General features: G+C 35.2%; 1 long non-coding RNA gene across 1 annotated transcript; it reads left to right on the forward strand.

The window, feature by feature from the left end:
- Window positions 1-14,381: 14,381 nt before the first annotated feature.
- On the forward strand, window positions 14,382-22,913 carry LOC130592227 (uncharacterized). The gene is made up of 2 exons (XR_008970489.1): window positions 14,382-14,942; window positions 22,660-22,913. It is a non-coding gene; the product is annotated as an uncharacterized LOC130592227 (long non-coding RNA).
- The last annotated feature ends 99 nt before the right edge of the window (window positions 22,914-23,012 follow it).

A 23,012-nucleotide genomic window follows, 5' to 3' on the forward strand; every position in this document is an offset into this window, starting at 1 on the left:
AGTTTCTAAAGTTTATTTATTATGTTTTTCGCTACAAAATTCTGAATAAGTCGTTACGTTATTAGGGGTGTTCATGGGTGGTTAACCGTCCCGAAACAACATTTCGATTCGGTAATCGTAAGTTTCGATTCGCTCTTTTTGCGAACCGTAACCATTTAGACCGGTTACCACTTAAGCGTTTAAACGTTTTTCTGATACGGTTTTTCGGCTAACCATTAACTGTTATTTAATTTATACTATTATGTTTTACTTAATATACTACATATTTTCAATCTTTTTGTACATATATTTTAATATTATATATACTCTAATATAAAATGTATTATAAGTGAATAATAAATCCATTGAAAGATATAACTAGCACTCATAATTCACTTCATTTCCTAATCATAGTGTTATATTAGTACCAGAGTTTCCAAGTTTAAATACTTTCCCTAATTATTGCAACTTAGGAACAAATATTAGAATTAATGTAATTGTTTGAAAATGTTTCACAATAATTAAATAGAGAAAAATAATATTTCGGTATTTCGGTTAACCGTTCACTCAAAAATCATAACCGTAACCTTATCATTTAATCGTTAATTTTATCGGTTCGGTAACCGTACCATTGCAACTTTTTTTACCGTTACGATAATCACCCATCTAGACCGATTTTTTGGTATTTCAGTACGGTTTTTCAGTTTCGTTTTTTTATGAACACCCTTATATTTTATCACACGGGCAATAATACTTTGATAATTCTCTAAGTTTATATTGAAAATGTATTTCGGAAATTAGAGAATTGTCTCGGAGTTACATTCATTTCCTCCATGGTAGTTGCAATAGGCATTTTTGTGACAATTTGGCCCTTGTTTTATCTTCCTCAGGATCTGGAGTGGGTCCTATATGGTAGAACAAATTTCTAAAATAAAGATACTCAAATATGACATCATAACTCATGTACAAGGAAATGAAATCCCTCTTAGGTTTTCTTTTAGGAGTGGTAAGGTTCAGTACAGGTCTGGAAAGTATCTCACAGGTTTTATTTGTTTTCATATATGCTTGTGTGTTAGGTGAATCATCAATAATTAGTTTACCTCCTCTTGAAGGAGAGATTTCAGAGACTAATTTGATGGAAGGATTGATCAGCAGATTTTGTCGTGTGATGGCATGCATCTCACTGATCCTTTGTTGTTCAGTCGCTATTGCACCAAAACTATCTAGTGTCTTGTAATCTGCATTGCGGTTCTCTTTAAGGTAAGCGTGGTGTGCTTGTAGTCTGATGACACGTCTTACAATATCTACCAATACTCTTCAGCTCATCAATCTGTTCTTAAAGTGTTCTTGACATGTTGCTTATGTCCTACAATGGATCGTCCAACAGGAGATTAGAAATGGAGGGATGGTGGAGAAAAAGAAAAGGAATGAAAGAATGTAGGTTTGTTTTAAAAGTTGAGCTTCTAGGAACGAATCTGAATATCCTAAATGCATGATGATTTTTTTAATTGGATGCACCTAGACCTAATGTATGTATGCCTGACTCAATCTATGCACTCGAACTTGTAAAGGCTGCTTACATACCCCAAAAAGAGGGAATCAAATCGCTCGTAATTCAGGACTACTAAATGCGGAATGTATGAGATGGAATGAGGAGTATGGATGCAATGAAACTTCAGTTATGCATGCAGTATAAATGATGGATTATGCAACGCAAAAAGGATTCTAGTATGAATGCGGTCCTAATGGATATGAAATTATACGACTTTTAGAATCCTAAACATCTAATGACCTTAGAATTATAGATTTTATGAACTTTTAAGGATGCTATACCCCTAATATGCATGAGACTCTAGTGGAACTAATCTCCAAAACGAACAGAATTCTAATGGATTTAAACTCCTGCAATGCATGGATATGGATTCTAGATTCCTAAAATGGTAAGAACTCTAATGACCCTAGAATTAGACGAGATTAAGACTCCTAGCGGATTTAGAATCTTATTATGCATGAACTTATATGAATTTTAGAGATGGTAAGAACTCTAACGACCCTATGAACTTCTTCGATGGGTGAACTAAGACGGGGTTAATTCTCCTAACATGAATAAAGTTAGACGAGGTTAAGAACTCTAAATGTAGTAAAATTGGATGAGCCTAGATTGGTAAATGGTCAAACTAGACGAGGTTAACACCAAAAGACGCGCTGAACGGTCAATAACTCCATATGCATGTAGACGGAAAAAATGTGAAATCGGCCACTACATTGATTAAATTGGTAAAAACATGACATGCGTTGAAAGCGGACACGCAACAAATATGCGTGCAGCGCAGGTCTGTGCGTTTGGCGTAGGCGCAGCGTGTCAGGCGCGTCCTCATGCGTCTGGGCACTGTTCCTAGACATATTTTTTTTGGAAATTTAGGCGATGTTTTAGCTAATTCTACATGATTTAGGGACGCTAAGACTGACATAATATGAAAACAATAATTTTGACATACCAAAACAAATTGGCGAATTGACATATTATTTTTAGACTTGAAACAATAGCCAACTCAACAATAAACATGAGACGAATAAGCTGCATGCCACACAAAAGAGTGCGTCCGGGACAAGAGTTGTGTGCCAAGCGCAAATAAATATGTTTGGTCCACTGCTCCCATGCATGCATATTGGTGATTTGGTAAAGGTTCAGACTAGTTACGATCCTTAAGACGCAAGTTTTAATTGACTTTTTAGACGCGAGTTTAGGTGCAAGGCATATAAATTAGCAATAGGCGAAAATTGCAATCACAAGCAAATTTCAAGTAACATGGATGCAAGAGTTCTCAACCTAAAGTCCAATTCTACATTCAACTGTGGTTAGGTTTAGGTTAAGGCTGAAAAGGGTCCATGACTAAGAGATTGATCCCTCGCTTCGTACCTTTGCTTAAAAAGGTGGCCACATGTAAGACGCACTCCAATTCTCAAGTAATTAAGAAACAAGAGAATAATGTCATGGTTGGGTAGGTTTGCTTGTGACTAAGATCCAACACTTTCGCTCAGGAAACTTTTTGGAAGGACAAAGCGCAAATCCCCGGGGTGACCTCACGCATAGAACATTCCCAAATGAGGCAAGGTAGATTGTCCTTATGTTGGCTTAAACAATAGCCATGCATATGTGAAATAACATGTTATTCTAACGCATAAAAAGAGAATGAATCGTATTTTTCAAGTTTCACACACTCATTTTTAAAAATTTAATTTTTTAAAATCCTCCCCAGTGAAGTTGCCATATTGTAGGCGTGATTTTATTTCTGCTACGCGGTGTGATCTTATATTTGACTACCCCATTGTTAAGATTTTATTAAAATACATTTTCGAAGTCGCCAATAAAGTCTTTAAAGGAAGACTCATCATAAATCTAATTGGATCTTTGAAAAACTGAAAGGACAACTGAAGGCTTATTTAATGTAGATTTCCATGTCTTGACTCTATAGATGGTCAATGAAATAAAAATTGAGTTTGGGGATGAGGGTACGAATATGGTCATAATGAACCATGTTCGCTCATTGCTAGCCTCTACTAAATGATTCATTACAAAGTTTATGCGAAAGAATAACCACATAATATTTTAAGCACCCTAAAAAACATTAGTCTAAGTTGGTTTATCAAACACATAAAAAACTTACTTTTAGTAACAAGTTATTATAGCAATCAATTTACAAGGTACCTAGCAGGTTTCCATATTATCCGATTTAGTTAGAACAGTTCCTTAGGCCTTAATTAACAATAATAACATGGGGTGATAAAATCATGCATAGACAATCATAATAACATAAATATTATATATACAAAATAGGAGAAAAGGGGTTAGAAGGTTCAATAATAACGTTTATTTATTACATATCCACATCATGAAAAGAATTTGTTAGTAACTTTAAGAAAATATAAATAAAAGAATTATTCAAGGGTACTGAGGAATATACCTATGCGGTTTAGGCCTAAGAGTGTAACAACCTTAATGAGGAGCAATCTTGAAGCCAAAAGAATGATGTACACAAGAACATAAGTGTGTCTTTTTATGTGTTTATTGTGTTTGAAAGTATGTGAAAATACGAATTTAGAGCATGAGCGCATGCGGAAAATAGTGTATGAAAAATAATATTGAATCCCCCCGCCCTTTAATTTTTGAAATTAAGGAGTATTTATAGGGAAAGCAATTGCACCAGGCTCATGAGGCCATCTAAGTTCTTGCGCATGCTCCTAGTCTTTCTTGCTAAACATGTTTTTTGAAGATTTGTTTTATCTCTTGAAATTCGGAAAAATTAATATTACGGATTAAAAATCTGGTTTCATTTTATTTTATGCGTTGAAAATAGTAAATAAACAATTACGAATTTAGGCTTAAAATGTTTTAAATGGACTCAAAATATTTTTATGTGTTCAAAATACAATAATTAATTATCATGAATAACTAATTAGGCTTTTTAAATAAGACATGTAAATACTCTTTTGGCTATTCGGACTGCTCTTCTGTCAGGTTGCGCTAACTAAAACCATCGTATGTTTCATCGTAGGACCCTTAATGGGGAGACACCATTATGTGTCTTCACTAAGACATAAGCCATACACCCGACAATTTTTAAGTGGCTTACCTTGGCTTCCTACCCTTCCATGATTCATAAGGTGTTCGTTTCATGACTTCCTTTGTTGATGATGGATTTGAGAAATACACTGCATGGCAACAACTTCATTCCACAATTGCTTGGGAAATAGACATGATGTCATCATACTCCTAGCCATCTCAATCACGGTCCGGTTATTCCTCTCTACCACCCTATTTTGTTGTGGGGGTGCATGGAACCAACAACTCCCTTCGTATACCATTTTCTTCACATAAGGCATTAAATTCATCAGAGGTAAATTCACCACTTCTATCTGTGCGGAGAAACTTAATACAACAACCACTCTTTTTCTCCACTAACGTCTTGAATTTCATAAAGTAATCAAATGCATCCGATATCAATTTTAGAAAATACACCCAAATCATACGACTAAAGTCATAACAATAAGAAGTACTTACTACTACCAGAAGACTCAATACTCAGACGGTATGAACCAACTTTGAACATTTTGAGGCTCTCCAAGATCACTTGTCTATATTAATTGATTTTCTACTTTGTTTCCCATAAACACAACCTTTACAAAACCAAGACTATCGACCTTTGGAAATCCAACCACCATATCTTTTTGGACCAACAATTTCAATTATTTTTCATGTAAATGTCCATAACGCAAGCACGACAAATTATCACCGGAAACTTTAGCAATCAATGCACAATTTTCAAACATTTAACAGATCTAAAAGAAAGCATTCTATTTTGTGCCATTGCAATGCCAAAAAGTTTATGTGCAGATTTTTTTATCACTAATGAAACAACAACCATCATCAAACACAACAACATATAACAACTATTTAATGATTGACCAACGCTAAGCAAATTGTGCAATGAATTAGGAACATCTTGCACATCATAAAGCAACTTTACATTACCCTTTGTTATGCGAATTGCAACAGTTTCGACTCCGGCAACCTGCATTGGTTTGTTATCTTCGAGACAAACTTTGCCCTTCTTTCAGTCGTCAAGTTCCTTGAATAGAGATTTTGATCCGCACATATGGTTTGAACACCTGCTATCAACGTAACATACTCCACTGGAACTATCAACAATGGGAGAATGGGCCATTTTTGAACCCATCCTCCATGTTCTCTACAAAGTTTACTTCGTTTTGATCATCCTTTTGCTTGCTCCAACACTCAGATTCCTTATGACCGAATGTTGTGCAATAATAGCATTGGATATGGCTCTTGGATTATTGGTGACTACTGGATTGCCCCTTACCTTTGCCTCCACCATGACCTCGTCCATAGAAGCCACCCTTGCCTGGCCTCTACCTCCTTGTTTTTCATACTTATCTCCGTTGGAAGGCTCTCCTTTCACCTGAAAGGCCTTTTCATCTAAATTTTCACTAGTCTTACTTATTCATTCTTCATCAGCTATTAAAGAGCTCATCAACTCATCAAATCTATCGGTTGATAAGTCTTTTGACTCCAAGATTGCAGTAACAATGTGCTTATAGTCTGATCGTAGACTCCTCAGCACTTTACCCACAACATTTTCGCTGGCGATATTATCATCATAAATTTTAATTTGACTAACAATGCCAGAAATGCAAGACAAGAATTCTTGAACTATTTATTTATTTTTCATAGATAAATTCTCAAATTGAGAGCAGAGGTCTGTAATTTGACGGTAATTACCCTTTTATCACTGAAACATTCTTGCTTGAGAATCTCCCATGCTTGCTTAGTGATTGACACAGCGAAAATTCACGGGAAAATCTCATTATCCATTACAGTTTGGATGAAGAAAAGGACCTTCACATCTTTCTTTCAATTTTCCCTAAGCTTTTAGTCCGGTTCAGCCGGTGCCTCTGCTAGTTCAACGTAATCTTGCTCCCCCATATCCAAAAGTTCTTGAGACTTAAACATGGTCTTCATTTTAAGACTCCAAAGATGATAAATTTTTCCTTTAAAGAGTGGAATTAAGGGTTGGGATGAAGAATTGTGCCATTTTGGGCCATTATGAACGAAATTTAGGGAAGAAATTGGGTATTTTGTGGCGTGCGCTCTCTCTCTCTCTCTCTGAATATTACGGTTTTGTTTTTGTTGAGGAAGATGAAGTAGTTTTCTCTCTTCTTTTTTCTTTCTTTGTTTTTTGGTTTTTCGTTTATGTTGCACTAGGGTAGCGTGAACTCGTCTTTTAGGACAGTGGTCATCCACGTCATGAAAAATTATTCTTGCGTCATGCTCAAACACATAAATCTCATTTATTGATTTATTTTGAAATAAAAATAGCACAACTTCAACCATTACTAAGAAAAACACTCAGTTCATGCTCCTTCAAGATTGTATTATAGCTGCAATGACGTTTTTACGTGGATATAATTGATTTTGTTTTTCAAGACGATATTACTAAGATGAGACCAACTATATATATCTAAAATATTTCCATTCCGACTATATGACTGACAGGCTAAAGTCGTATCACATAATAAAAAATAACCTAAAGTCCACTAACTAGTAGTTAATGAAGTCCCGAACCAACCTAAACTGATTCTCTTTAGGGTGCTTAAAACATAATGTGGTTATTTTATTGCATAAAACTTGACATGAATTGATACTTAGTGGAGGCTAGTAATGGGAAATATGTTTCTTGACTGTGTTGTACCCCCGAACTCAATCTTTGGTTTATTTTGACCATCTATGGAGTCTAGATGGGGAAACCTACATTGGATAATTCCCTAATTTGTTCTTATATTTTCCCAATATCCAATTAAGTTTATGAGTCTTCCTTTAAAGACTTATATGTTGGCGACTTCAAAACCTTTACAATGAAGTAGTCAAATACGCGCTCACCCGGCATAGGCGAAATAAAAACACGCATACAGGGGATTTAGAACTCAACATCAAACCTCTCCGATCCATTGTAGTAGTCATATAATAGTAGAAAATAGGGAAATAATTTCCTAAAACCTGCAATTCGACACAAACCAGAAAACCACAACTAGATGAAAAATGTTAGCATAAAATGGCTCCTAAGAGCACCATTGGCATCCTTTTTAGCTTATAAGTAGGGAAAAAACTCTATATAAAACCATAACATCAAGGACATGTCAAGATTGTTCATAAATTCTTGTATGTAGCTGGCCACATATATAATCTTCATGTGACCAACCCATATATAAAGCCCCTGCATCATTCTTCAGTCTTCACGTGGTTCAGTTTCACACATTTCTTTCATTTTCTTTTTCCTCCCTTTTTCTCTCTCCTTTGTCAACAATTAGTCATTATTTTCTTCTCTCTCTTCCCTCTATATTTCTCTCTCATCTGCCAACAATCAACCATTATTTTTTTCTCTCTCTTTCTTCTCTCTTGCTCTCTTCTTTTTCAGTTGAACAACAAATGCTTTTGAATTATTTCACTTGTATGTCGCTATTTACAAGGTTTAATTTTGAATGGCTGAAGTTTTTATATGTTTGTAACTGGACGCACAACAAATAGTAGAGGAGAGAGAATTAGCGAGAAGGAGAGGGTCAATTGGGAGACTTAGGGTTTCTTCAATTTTCAACCCTTGATATGTGGTAATTGATATGAAAATATTCAAGGTCTTCAATCTGAATTTCATAACTCAAGCAACCATTGACAACTCAAAAATCGGAATGTTTTGTCTAGAGTACATGATGACCAAGTCAAGGGAGATAGAAATAGAATCGTGAGATATGAAGCAATCGGGTTTATAATTTGGCTTTTCGTTTGTTCTCTTTTTCTTTTTCAAAAATCCGATTTTTATTTTTGATTGCCCACCCGATTCACCGGAGCTTTGCTCCGACTACATCCGAATTCGACTCGGGTCGCACACCTAGCTTTGGTGGGTGAGTAGTAGTGTCAGAAACAGATCTGACCGCTGGGTCAACCTGATTCTGACCTGACTTGAACGTGGTTCGACCTGTGAGGGTCAATCCCCAGACCTGATCGAAACCTGACCTGGGATTACCCAGACCTGACCGGCACCTGGCAAGATTATATGTTGACCTGACCAGACAGACCTGCATTAAAACTCAAACCCGACAGTACTTAATCAGATACTACTAAAATTCAATTATTTTTTTATATCTATAAAATCATTTAATATATAAATTTATAAATTTTATTATACTTAATAATTAATTATATAAAAAAAATAAACTATATTTAATTTAAGAGTTAAACTTGAAATACCATTTACTTGTTTATATTATCTATAATTATCTAATGTTCCCATTCTCAAATAATATTAAAAAATATCTTATTAAATCCTATACTCCAAATTTATTATCCCATTTCAATATTCTACTAAATTTTCCTCATTTTTCTACCAAATTATCCAATTTTAATATTCTACCAAATAATATCTCACATGCTCGTAACACTATACTAAACAACAACATATGAGCTCATAAAAAAACTGCAATTATAATAAATTATATTAAAAAAATCAAAGTTTAGTGAAACTAAATAAAAATCACACAAAAAGAATAAATGTGAAATTATATGAAATTACATAAAAATCAATAAATATGGGGACAAAATTGAACGATATTACACAAAAACAAAATTAATCAACGCAAAAACTAACAAATCAAACTAAAAAATCAAAAAAAACTTGAACAAACTAGATCTGGCCGGACGAAGCGACGACGACAAGTGAAGACCGACGACGAAGACCGACGACGGCGAGCGACGAGAGAAGACCGAAGGCGACAAAGCGAAGACCGACCAGCGACGAGTAAAGACCGACCAGCGAAGACCGACGATGACGACGAGTGAAGACCGACGACGAGCGAAGCCGAGTGAAGACCGACGACGAGCGAAGACGAGTGAAGACCGACGACGATAAGCGACGAACGAAGATCGACAAGGGATGGAGTGGGAGGGGGTAGTGCCGTGGGGTGGTTGTGAAGGTGGTAGGCTGAGGAGAGAGAATGACAGAAGGAATAAAGGGTGGTTGGATGAGAGAGGGATGGGGATTAGGGTTTTAGAAAGGAGAGATGGAAGAGAGAAGGAAAATCAGAAATGGGAGATGAGTTTGAGTCTTGGAGAGATTGATGGTTAGATTTTGTTCCTTCTCAAATCAAGGGTTTTAATTCATGATCCATGACATTAATCTTTGACCAATACGAAAAGAGAATGATCTAACACATGGATTGATGACTTATCACATAATTGACAATCTTATATTTTTTATATTCTTACTAATTCTTATTTTGGTTTAGTAACTTCAAACTTTAATAATTAGTCAATTATTTTATTAATTTGAAATTTTGGTTATTTTTATTGAAATTATTATGATTAGTGTATAAGTATTTTAATTGAAATTATTGTGATTAGTGTTTAAGTACTATTATTTAATTATGAGTTATAATCTTACTAATTATTGTCTTGGTTTAGTAACTTACTAACTTTAATTTGAAATTTTGGTTACTTTTATTGAAATTATTATGATTAGTATTTAAGCCATAACTATCATTTATCAATTAGCATATTATTATTATTATTATTATTATTATTATTATTATTATTATTATTATTATTATTATTATTATTATTATTATTATTATTATTATTTAATTATAATTGTGAATTGAGTTTCTAAATTTAACCTGAAGAATACTATCTAAAATAGTGTACTATTATCTTGTTTAAGTTTCGAAATGCATTTAACATGAAGACTGCTATCTAAAATAGTGTATTATTATCTTGAATTAGATAAAATAGTGTACTATTCTCTTGAATTAGCTTATAATATATATTGATACACTCATTAATCTGATATAGTGACAACTTCTTCAACTATCTAGGAACAAGCTAGTGAATTACTAAGTTGGTATTAAGGATGGCAAATGGGCGAGGCGGATGCGGATACCCCTAAATCCACACCCACCTCCACCTAAATTTTCCATACCCACCACCTACCCGCCAACCATGGCGGGTACAAGTTTCCATATCCACCTCCGCCCACGCGGGTATAAGGTTATACCCACATCCACTCCACCACCCAAGTGGATATCCATTACCGACCTATACCCGCCCATCACCTAGGTGGATTTTCCACCCGCCCACCTGATTTATTTTCTATATATAACCTATTATATAAATTAATTATTAGAAACACCCATTTCAAAGAAAAAAAAGTACACATTCTTAGTATTCATATTTCTTAATTATTTTTTACAATTTTTTAGATTTATGAACATAATTCTTTATTTTATAAAGGGTAAATTAGTAAATATTATACGGGGCGGGCGGCTATGGGGCGGGGTGGGTGGATTTGGGGCGGGGCGGGTGGATTTGGGGAGAATGTGACCTCATATCCACCACCTACCCACCACCCATGGCGGATTTGACTTTTCGTATCCATACCCACCCACTACCCACCAAAGTCATATCCATACCCGCCCCAATTGGGGCGGATGCGGTGTGAAACCCGCCAAATTATACCCACTTGCCATCCCTAGTTGGTATAAGTCTATGTGAGTAACTGATTAAATGCTAAGTTAACATATGATTGTTAACAAGTTACTATCTAGTTAACTATTGACTTTATGGCTATTATGTATTTATGTTTACTATCATTTATATAAATTGTTGTTATGTTTATTATTATTATTATCGTATAACATATGAACTCCTGTTATGATCACTTAAGCGTCATATGAACCGTTGTTGTAAACATATGATTGTCATTTGTTATAACATTATAATATATCAATAGTCGTTGTACTAATTTATAATCAATACAATATTAGAATGGTTTTACAATTATTTTAATACCAATGTATAGTACTACTAAAATGATTAAACATATTGATTAAATAGTTTGTTCATAATCACTTAGGCCTCATATGAACCGTCGTTGTAAACATGTGGATGTATGATCGTCATTTGTTATAGTATTATAACATATTAAGAGTTGTTATACTAGTTTATAATCAATAAAATATTAGATTTGTTTTACAATTATTTTGATATCAATCTTATATTAAAATGATTCAACATATTAGTATTTATATTGTTATTGTTATTGTTATTGTTAGTATTCCTGTTCTTATTTGTATTACTATTGCTATTGTTAGCCTTGTTACTATTATTATTATTATTTGTATTTTTACATATTATCATTGTCGCTTTATGTTTATTAGTATAATTATTCTCATTACCATCATAGCTATGTATATATATGTCGATCTTAATACTTTTATTAATATGCATGTTTTCAAAATCCATAACAAAATCAAGATGGACCGAGCAGGAGTTACCTGAAGTTGAATTGACTGTAAACACCGAATGGACCCGATGTTTCACAATGACGAACTAAGGTCATTAATAATTCAACCCGAGTACATTTGACTTAACGCAACCATACATGAAACCTAAATACGACTTGAGCAAACCCGGCAAAAAAAATTTCAATAGGTGATCATAGCCGGGAATGGATCGATTTGTAAATCGAACGCTCAGACCTGTCCGGCACCCGGGAATCCAATGATTCAAATGTGTTCGACCCAGTTGAACAAAACCTGACCAATCATAACCTGGGGCACTGACAATCAGAATCCTGACCTGTCCGGGTCTGACCTGGTTCGTCGTGGGTATACCCAGAACCTGTTTGAGAACCTATTTTGACAGCACTAAGGGTGAGTCTCCCAACAAGAGTTTCTGCATACGGTGAGACTCGAACTCGAGACCTCCCTTAAGCGACATCAAGCTGCTTACCACTTGAGCCAACTCTTGTTGGTTAAAAAAGCTGATTTAGACTCACTAGCTAAAACTTAAAACATTTTGCTTTATAAATGGCCTACAAATACAATCACAATGCTAGTAAAACTCATAACAAGATCTAATTGAAAGTAACTCATTTTATTCATAAAAGTAATCTCATCCTATCTTATAAGTAACCACAATTAATTATATGAGTAACCTCATTTAATCATACGAGTAACACGAATTGCTCAAAAAAGTAACTGAATTCATTCAAACGAGTACCCCTTTCATTTACAAGAGTAAATTGATTAATTTCTTGTTTTCTCATTTAGTCATACAATTAATGTCATTTCATCTCTATTAGTAATCACATTTAATCTTATGAGTAACCCCATTTATTCATACTAGTAACATCATTTATTTATATGAGTAACCTCATTTTAAACATATGAGTAACCCCAACTGTTCATATAAGTAACAACAATTATTCAAACGAGTAACATCTTTCATTCATAAGAGTAATTTGATTACACTACAAAAAAAACTACATATAGTGGCAATCCAAAATTGCTTGTAAATATATATATATTTGTAACCTCTAATGGTGTTTAGAAGCAATATTCTCGCTGCCTCTAATTAGTCCGTCGCTAATTATAGGTTGCCCCTAATGCCACCTTTTAGAGACAAACAAGTTATGGTGTTGCTAATTGTTGGTTTCCCCTAATGCCACCTTTATTTAGAGACAAACAAGTTATGGTTTACTAATTGTTGGTTGCCCCTAATCCCACCCTTTTGAGGCACAAATCTTGAATTGTTGCTAAAGCCACTTACATTTAGAGGCGACCCCCAGGCAGTCGCTAATTATAGGTTGCCTTTAATGCCATATTTTTGGGGCACACATGTTACGTTGGTGATAAGACCATTTATATTTAGAGGCACCCATAAGTTTGTCTCTAATTTTAAATTGCATATATTGCTTAGTTTTTGGGGCACACAAATAATGATTCTAAAACCACTTATGTTTAGATGCAACTATTAATTTTGCCACATATTCTAATTTAAGGCAACCACTTCTTTTGCATCTAAATATATTTAGATGCAATTACGTTTCATAGGTTCAAAACACATTTAGGGGTATTTATACATGTTGCTCCTAATTATATTTAGATGCAACTGTAAAATTTTATAAAGTAGCTTTTTAGATGCACCAAATTATTATAATGATATTTAATAATGCTACGTAATTTTTAATATTATTTATTTATTTACTTTTTTTGCATAATAATTCAGAAAATTAACATAAATGAAAGAAAGAAATTATAGATTTATCAAAGAAAGAAATATGCATTTATATAAACGTGACAACTATACACAATCCAAAATAATATGCATAGATGGTGAAACATAAAAACCTTGAAAGTTTTAACATAATCATTCCCGTATATCTAAGGAGCCAAAATCTAAGTAACTTAAGCTATGTAGTCAATGCACCATATCTGCCAATCTGTTCCAAAAAGTATGTGCCCAAAAAATCTCCTAAATATGCAACTGCTGTACATCTTCACTAATAGTTCTAAGTCGGGCTTAGTAATACACTGTAACCTCGTCGTCACTAACACTAGTATCATTGACAATCTCTATGATCTGATATTCGTCGCTTTCATAAGCTAGAGCAGAATATTCATCCCCTTTCAAGAGCTCTATGAGATGATATGTAACACCACGTAATTTTCACTCATTATTTTTTTTGGTGTTGTTTACATTAAAATGATATTTTCTATTAAAATAAAATAATTTATTATTAAAAACTATTTTTAAAGTGTATAATTATTTATATTGTGTTATGTTGTTGTGGTTATTAATTTAAAGTGTATATGATGTGCCTATTTATTTTATCATATAGATAGTAATTCTATAAATTTAAGTAGCGTGTGATTTTAGTTTTCAAGTGTTGTATATAATATGGGTCGACCAACATAAAGAATTCTTTGCAAACCCATATCCTTCTTATGTTATCCAAAATTTAGAGGAGAAGTATTAAGCATAGTATTAGCATCTTCTATCTATCCCTCTTTGTAACCACCAAAAGGTGAAGAGCCATCCCCCATTAACCCATCTTAATGCAATTAAACCTTTGCTTTATGATATGAACCATCACATTATTTTTGCTGCACACTCTCTTCACGCCAGCCTTACAAAGAAAAACAAAGAGTCCTTCTCCCTTCTCGCATTTTCAGCCATTTCTGCACACTCATCTTGTTTACCCCATATCTCCTTCGTCTCTTATTGGAATTGGACGTGTGAGTAGTCGAAATTCATCTACTCGGAGAGATCTTGCTCGTGGTGTCATTATGTTTTGAAGATACTGGAAGAATTGGTCGCAGTTTCTGTTTCAATCAGACGGGTCACCCGGTTTTGTTTTCCTGTCGTACCTTCACAAATTTGATCATTGCAGAAGATCGAACCGTTGGATCGCCCTGAAATTTGGACAGCACGTTTAGGACATATGGGCCTTCATTATGACTGAAGAGATTTTAAATCAGAGCTACAGATTGACAGGAATCGCGATCGGAGCAGAGCAGTACGTGATGAAAATGCAAGCAATTGGAGGTCTTCAAAGGTAACTAATGGCGAACCTAGTACGACTAGAGTCCATTTAGGAATTATTTAGCCTTAATATCTAAGTTGGGGTAATTTTGTGTTATAATTTGTGGGTGGGTAAAACTTTCTTATTATTGGTGTTATACTTGTCAAGTACATGAATGCTTATTGTTGGAACATTTATAGGGTAATGGGTTTGAAACTCATATGGGTATGTACTAGAAGAGGAGGTGGTCTAGTATGCAAAAGGTTTGAGTGCATCAAGTAACAACGCGCATTGTTATACCAAGGGAGACAGAAGACTGGCCGCGTCAGTCGCGACAAGCCGTCGCGAGTCGCGACCAGTGGCCCGTCGCGAGTCGCGACAGGCGTCGCGGTCGCGACCAGCGCCTCGCGACTCGCGAGCTTCTTCGCGAGTCGCGACGCGTCTTCTGCCTTGGAATGCGAAAAATTGCCTCGACGGTTTTATATCCGTTGTGATGCTTTGTTGATCATTTTAATGACTTTTAAGGTCCTTTAATCAGTAGATTAAAGACCTTGATGAGTGATTAAGATGAGGGTTATGTGATTAACCTCACTAGTCAATGTGATTAAGATGGGGGTTATGTGATTAACCTCTCTAGTCAATGAAAGGTTGATGATGCTTATATATAACCTTGGGCTTCCTATGAGTGAGGGGTTAGAAGAAAATCAGAATTTTCTATACTCTCTCAAAAGTCTTCTTGCTTTGCTTAAGAGAAACCTTGCAATCTTCTCTTGAGTGTTCTTCACAAACACAAAAACACAAGTTCTTGTTGATTCACTTAGAAGATCATCTAAGTGGATTGTTTCTCTCCATTGTATCTCATTAGTTATTTCGTGGTAACCCGGTGATCCTAGAGGGGCGAAATTAAACTAATAGGAAAGCGTAGTTTCCGTGCCTTGGAGTGGATATCCGGTTCTCTCATTGATCACTCACATAACAATCTATTAGTTTAATTTTCTCATTTCTTTTCGGATATGGCTCAAACACTCAAGGACATGACTATGAACTTCCAAAAGTTGGATAAGTTTGAGGGGGTGGGCTATCGTAGGTGGCAAAAGAAGATGCACTTCTTGTTGACCGCCTTGAATGTGGTGTATGTTTTATCAACTCCTATGCCACCACTCCCGGAAGATGGAGAGGAAGAGCCTCTTGAGAACTACTAGGAAGAGGATAAAGTGGGAGAATGATGACCACATTTGTCGTGGTCATATTCTCAACTCTCTCACCGACCCGTTGTTTGATCTCTACCAAAATGTGGAGAGTGCAAAGGAACTTTGGAATGCTCTTGAGCCAAGTACATTTTAGAAGATGCTTCAAGTAAAAATTCCTTGTTAGTAATTTTAATTCTTTTAAAATGACTAATGATCGGCCTATTATGGAGCAATTCCATGAGGTTCATCATATTTTGAACCAAATAAGATCACATGGTATGGTGATGGATGAGGCAATTGCGGTTGCCTCAATCATTGACAAATTACCAAATTCTTGGAAAGATACAAAACATCTTTTAAAACATAAAAAGGAAGACATGTCCATGGAGCAATTAGGAACTCATCTTCGTATTGAAGAGGGGATCCGGGCTCAAGATGGGGTTAAGGATACTACTCCTAGTATTCCTAAATCTACCGTTAATTTGGTAGAGGTTGGTGGGTCTAGTAAGACCAAGAAATCCAACAACAAACAACAACAATAACAAAACCAATGTTGCAAACAAGAAGAGGAAGACCCTCTCTTGTTGGATATGCAATGGTCCTCATCTTAAGAGGGATTGTCCTTCTAACAACAAGAAGAAGACAAAGAACACACAACCTAGTGTTGTTCAAAACCAAGGTAACAATGCACATGTTAATGTAATTGAAGAAATGCATTTTGTTGCTATGATTTCTGAAATTATGTGTGTGCAGGTTGATGATTCTTGGTGGATAGATTCGGGAGCCTCTAGACATGTGTGCAATAACAAGGTTTCTTCAAGTCTTTGAAAGATTTGGATGATGGTCCAATCTTGTATATGGGGAATGATTCTACGGTAAAGGCTAGAGGCATAGGCCAAGTAGAATTGTTGTTAACCTCGGGAAAGACTTTAACTCTCCGGGATGTTGTGTATGTACCGGAAGTTAGGAAGAATCTTGTGTCAGGAGGTCTCTTGAATAAGTATGGTTTTAAAGTTGTTTTTGAGTCGGATAAATTTGTACTTTCCAAGGGTGGTATTTTTGTTGGACAAGGTTTCTTTTGTAATGGAATGTTTAAATTTAGTATTGATAATAAAATTTGTACTAGTTCTATTTACATGCTTGATGTTTCTTCTCTATGGCACAATCGTTTATGTCATGTGAATTATCGTAGATTATATGACATGTCTAAAATGGGTTATACCTCCTTTCGATTTAAAGTTAGAGAAGTGTCACACTTGCGTGCTAAATAAAATTACAAAAAATCCTTATCCTAGTGTGACTAGACAAACGGTATTGCTTGAATTGGTGCATAGTGACTTGTGTGACTTTCATAGTTCACCTTCTTTAGGAAATAAAAAATATATTGTAACTTTTATTGATGATTTTTCAAGGTTTTGTTACATATATTTATTATTTACTAAAGATGAAGCACTAGAAAAGTTTAAGACCTTTAAAATCGAAGTGGAACTCCAACTTAATCAAAAGATTAAAAGACTTCGAACGGATAGGGGTGGTGAATATTATAATCCAAGTTATTTTAGTTCCATTGGTGTAATTCATGAAACAACCGCCCCATACTCACCTCAAAGTAATGGAATAGCGGAAAGGAAAAATAGGGTCCTAAAAGAAATGGTTAACACTATGCTTTCTAATTCGGGTCTTAATGACGGTTTTTGGGGTGATGCAATTTTAACTGCATGTTATATTTTAAATCGAGTTCCTAATAAAAGGAATAAGACTACCCCTTATGAACTTTGGTGTAATAAAAAGCCTAATCTCAATTACCTTAAGGTATGGGTTGTAGGGCAATTGTCAAATTGACGGAACCTAAAAGGAAAACTTTAGGTGAAAAAGGAATTGATTGCATTTTTATAGGCTATGCGGTACATAGCAAAGCCTATAGGTTTTATGTCATTGAGCCCAATGACTTTGTCTCTATTCACTCCGTGATAGAGTCAAGGGATGCAATATTTGATGAGACTAGATTCTCATCGATTCCAAGACCAAAGGACATGATACCTAGTACTAGTTCCAATGTTGATTGACATTTCAAATGATCATATACTACAACACCGGAAATTAGGAAAAGTAAACGAATTAGAAAAGAGAAATCTTTTGGACCGGATTTTCAACTATATTTAGTTGAAGGGTCAAGGGAGTCAATTTCGACTCAAATTTCATATTGTTACAATATGGAGGAGGATCCTAGGTCCTTTGATGAGGCTATGAAGTCTCATGATTCTGCTTTCTGGAAAGAGGCAGTGAATGATGAAATGGATTCTATAATGGGTAATCACACTTGGATTTTAGCTAATTTACCTCCCGGTTGCAAACCCCTAGGTTGTAAATGGATTTTTAGGCAAAGATATGGTATCGATTACTTTGATACTTATGCTCCAGTAGCTAGAATAGCTACTATTAGACTATTGATAGCATTAGCTGCGATTCATGGTCTAGTAATTCACCAAATGGATGTAAAAACTGCTTTTCTTAATGGTGAATTGGAGGAGGAAGTGTACATGAATCAACCTGAAGGGTTTGTGGTTAAAGGTCAAGAAACTAAAGTTTGCAAATTAGTTAGATCTTTGTATGGTCTTAAACAAGCACCTAAGCAATGGCATCAAAAATTTGATGAAGTTGTGTTGTCTAGTGGGTTCAAAATAAATCAGTCCGATAAGTGTGTATATAGCAAATTTGATAATAACGGTAAAGGAGTTATAATTTGCTTATATGTTGATGATATGCTTATTTTTGGGACTGATTTGGAACAAGTGGAAAAGACCAAAGTCTTCCTTTCCTCGAGCTTCTCCATGAAAGATTTGGGTGAAGCGGATGTTATTCTAGGTATTAGAATAACAAGAGGGAAATGGTCGTTTTATTTATCACAATCTCATTATATTGAGAAAGTGGTCAAGAGGTATAATGAGTCAAATTCGACTCATTTTGCTACTCCTATGGATCCTAGTATTCACTTGGTTCCGAGTAGTGGTACTCCAATTTCACAATTGGAGTATGCAAGCTTAATTGGAAGCTTGATGTATGTTATGACTAGTACTCGGCCGGATATAGCTTTTGCTATTGGCAAGCTTAGTAGGTATACTAGTAATCCTAGTATGTTGCATTGGCAAGCATTGAGAAGAGTGTTAAGGTACTTGAATAAGACCTTGGATTATGTCATAACATACAATAGAGAACCTTCTATCTTAGAAGGTTACTCGGATGCTAGTTGGATTTCGAATAAGGAAGATTATTCATCCACTAGTGGTTGGGTGTTTCTTCTTGGAGGAGGTGCCATTTCATGGGCATCCAAGAAGCAAACATGCATAACAGATTCCACTATGGCATCGGAATTCATTGCTTTGGCTTCTTGTTGCCAAGAAGCGGAATGGCTAAGGAATGTGTTGAGTGAGGTGGACTTATGGGTGAAACCAATGTCACCTCTTGCTATCCATTGTGATAGTGCATCAACCATAGCTAAAGCATATAGTGAAGTCTACAATGGCAAGTCAAGGCACATTAGAGTTAGACATAGCTATGTGCGGGAAATGATAAGGAATAGTTGTATAACTATTAATTTTGTTCGGTCTAGTTTGAACTTGGCGGATACGTTTACAAAACCGTTGTCAAGGGAACTAGTGAACAAAATGAACAAAGGGATGGGTCTTAAGCCTATTGATCAACCTCGGTGAAGGAAAACTCTATTTGATGTCTAATACAACGTTAGATCTCAAATTCAAGGAGGATAGTACTTCTCTAAGAGGTTGGGAGCACTTGTTTATTACATCCCGAGGTTAGTGCTTGTTGCTACAATGATAAAGAGGTTGAATTTTATTCTTAATAAATCTTTGATAAGGTGCTCAATTGCAGGAGCATGTCCGGAAAGATTTACCTATGTAAGCTAGAAGTTTGGCCGCTTCATCAAGTCTAAGGCTTGACTTGGAATGCTTATGAATGGATATGGACACCAAGGCTTCATAGGTGTCGGAGGTTTTAAGAACCTAGTTTATGTTTGTGTGTATTAGTAACTTCAATAATTTGTAATGGTTATATGATTCAAAGCTTTGTCTATCATTATGATCTAAATTATTGTAAAGATTACTTTTACTAAATGGAAATTCAATCGTTAGATATTTCCATGATGCATGAACATGTGTGTTTGCGATTTATAGCAAGTTGGAAAACTTTTCAACATTACCCTATAAATGGGAGGAGGATTGTTGGAACATTTATAGGGTAATGGGTTTGAAACTCATATGGGTATGTACTAGAAGAGGAGGAGGTCTAGTATGCAAAAGGTTAGAGTGCATCAAGTAACAACGCGCATTGTTATACCAAGGGAGACAGAAGACTGGCCGCGAGTCGCGACAACCGTCGCGGGTCGCGACCAGCGCCTCGCGACTCGCGAGCTTCTTCGCGAGTCGCGACGCGTCTTCTCCCTTGGGATGCGAAAAATTGCCTCGACGATTTTATATCCGTTGTGATGCTTTGTTTATCATTTTAATGACTTTTAAGGTCCTTTAATCAGTAGATTAAAGACCTTTGATGAGTGATTAAGATGGGGGTTATGTGATTAACCTCTCTAGTCAATGTGATTAAGATGGGGGTTATGTGATTAACCTCTCTAGTCAATGAAAGGTTGATGATGCTTATATATAACCTTGGGATTCCTATGAGTGAGGGGTTAGAAGAAAATCAGAATTTTCTATACTCTCTCAAATGTCTTCTTGCTTTGCTTAAGAGAAACCTTGCAATCTTCTCTTGAGTGTTCTTCACAAACACAAAAACACAAGTTCTTGTTGATTCACTTAGAAGATCATCTAAGTGGATTGTTTCTCTCCATTGTATCTCATTAGTTATTTCGTGGTAACCCGGTGATCCTAGAGGGGCGAAATTAAACAAATAGGAAAGCGTAGTTTCCGTGCCTTGGAGTGGATATCCGGTTCTCTCATTGATCACTCACATAACACTTATGAGTGTTAATTAAGTGAAATCAACTGGTTCAAACTAGGGTGATATTTTCTTGTTGAAAGTTATATTTAAGCGGCTAGGATTCATGATTTATGCTCTGTGAAATTCATGTGTTAGTTAGTAAATTTTGTGTTCATGATTATACGCGTCTATGATGATGGATTATGGATAGGTAATGTGTGATCATGTTTATTTTTGGTTAGTTGTGAGCATGATAATCTGTTGCCTGCTGATATAAGTCGCTTGAGGAAGATTCATGTCTATGGCTTGTTATTATCTGCCGCAACCTAAGAGTGTTGCTTCTTCTGTATAAGCATGGTAGTGTGACAAGCTTGGAGTTTTATTTACATTTCCGTAGGTGGTGCTGTAAGAATTATGATATTGGTTTGCTTGCATAATTATGCTATATGTTTTAAGTATTATATACTAACGAGTATTCAGGTGTGAGATTTGGGTTTCATGGGTATATTTGTGTATATGCAACCATGCAGGTGTAATGCTTAATTTCTTATTATTTTATTTACTTGACTTTTTTATTATTGCTTAGTTTACATATATATTTATATTATGTATTTTAAGTATTTTTTTATGATGGTTTGGTTGTTTGTATGATATTGAGAGTATAATAATATTGTAGTTTTATAAATCAATATCTAAGTTGTCGACGTTACAGTACTCGAGGGAGAATAATACTATCTTTAGTACCGTTTCGCCAAGAGTTATGTACCGGGGGTATTATAGCTAACGTTGTAATTAACCTTGTTCCCAAATTCAGACAACGAGAGTGTAGTAATTGGAGTATCTGATTATATTGTGTATTTGGTGTATATTTATGTTGTAAGAAAGATTTATTCTTTTTAGTTGGGTGAAATAATTTTTATTAGTATTATATTACTATAACTTTGAGAAGAATAAATATTGTTGAATTGAGACTCTTGGATTGCGATCCTAGTTTCTGCTGATTTTAGGTGTAAGGCCTGAAGGGCATCCTTATTATTTTATATTTGATGAATGAATTATTGTATTTAATTGTGAAAATATTTTACTGAGATTAAGATATCCGGTGGGATAGATGTAGTCCCCGGTGAAGAACATGCCAACCACCTAGGTTGCGATTTAGGGGTATTACCTGGGTTAATTTGTTGTCGTCCGAGAGGTTGGGAAGTACTGAGTTGGGTACTATCCTGCATCGGGAGTTTGGCCATTCTTAGACACAGGCAGTAGGGAACGTAAGCCCATAGGCTGTCTGGAGATTTCGATCTGACAAACCTTAGGAAGTGGGTTGCGATCCACTGGCGTTCTGCTCTTTCTCATAAGCTATTTATATTATTTTGGAGGCTTATGTTTTTTATCTTGTATGTCTATATTAAGTTTATTAATCATGATGTACTTTATTTAACCATGTTAAACTATTAGTTGTTGTTTTGCTGTTGTTTGGTTCAGTTTGATCTTTTATGTTGATTATGACTTATTTATTAACGCTTGATAACTTATACATGGATCCTAATTGAGCTGGGAGAGCTGTTAGTTACTCCCCACTGATTGTGGATATTTGTTGTATATCTTTGCAGGTTATGTTGATGACAATCTTATTTGGTTTTGGGCTCGGGTTGAGATGTGAGCATTAAAATGTTAGATGTTTTAGGCCTACTCTTTTATTAATTTAAGAGTTAGTTTTCTTTTTGGCTATCAATTTAATTTATTTATACTATTTATTTATGTTGGTTTTATCACTTAGATATTTAAACAGATTCTTGTAGTAGTGACATTCCCAGAAGACGATGTTTCCGCCATCGTCCTATACTACTATTATTATAATTTCTTTCTTTTTCGCTTTGAAATTCTGGGGTGTTACAGTTGGTATCAGAGCAAAACGCTCCTAAACTCTGAAAAGGAGTTGCTAATGATTCTTTGGAATTATTAG

The sequence above is a fragment of the Beta vulgaris genome, chromosome 7, assembly GCF_026745355.1.
Source record: "Beta vulgaris subsp. vulgaris cultivar EL10 chromosome 7, EL10.2, whole genome shotgun sequence".
Classification (NCBI taxonomy): domain Eukaryota; kingdom Viridiplantae; phylum Streptophyta; class Magnoliopsida; order Caryophyllales; family Amaranthaceae; genus Beta; species Beta vulgaris.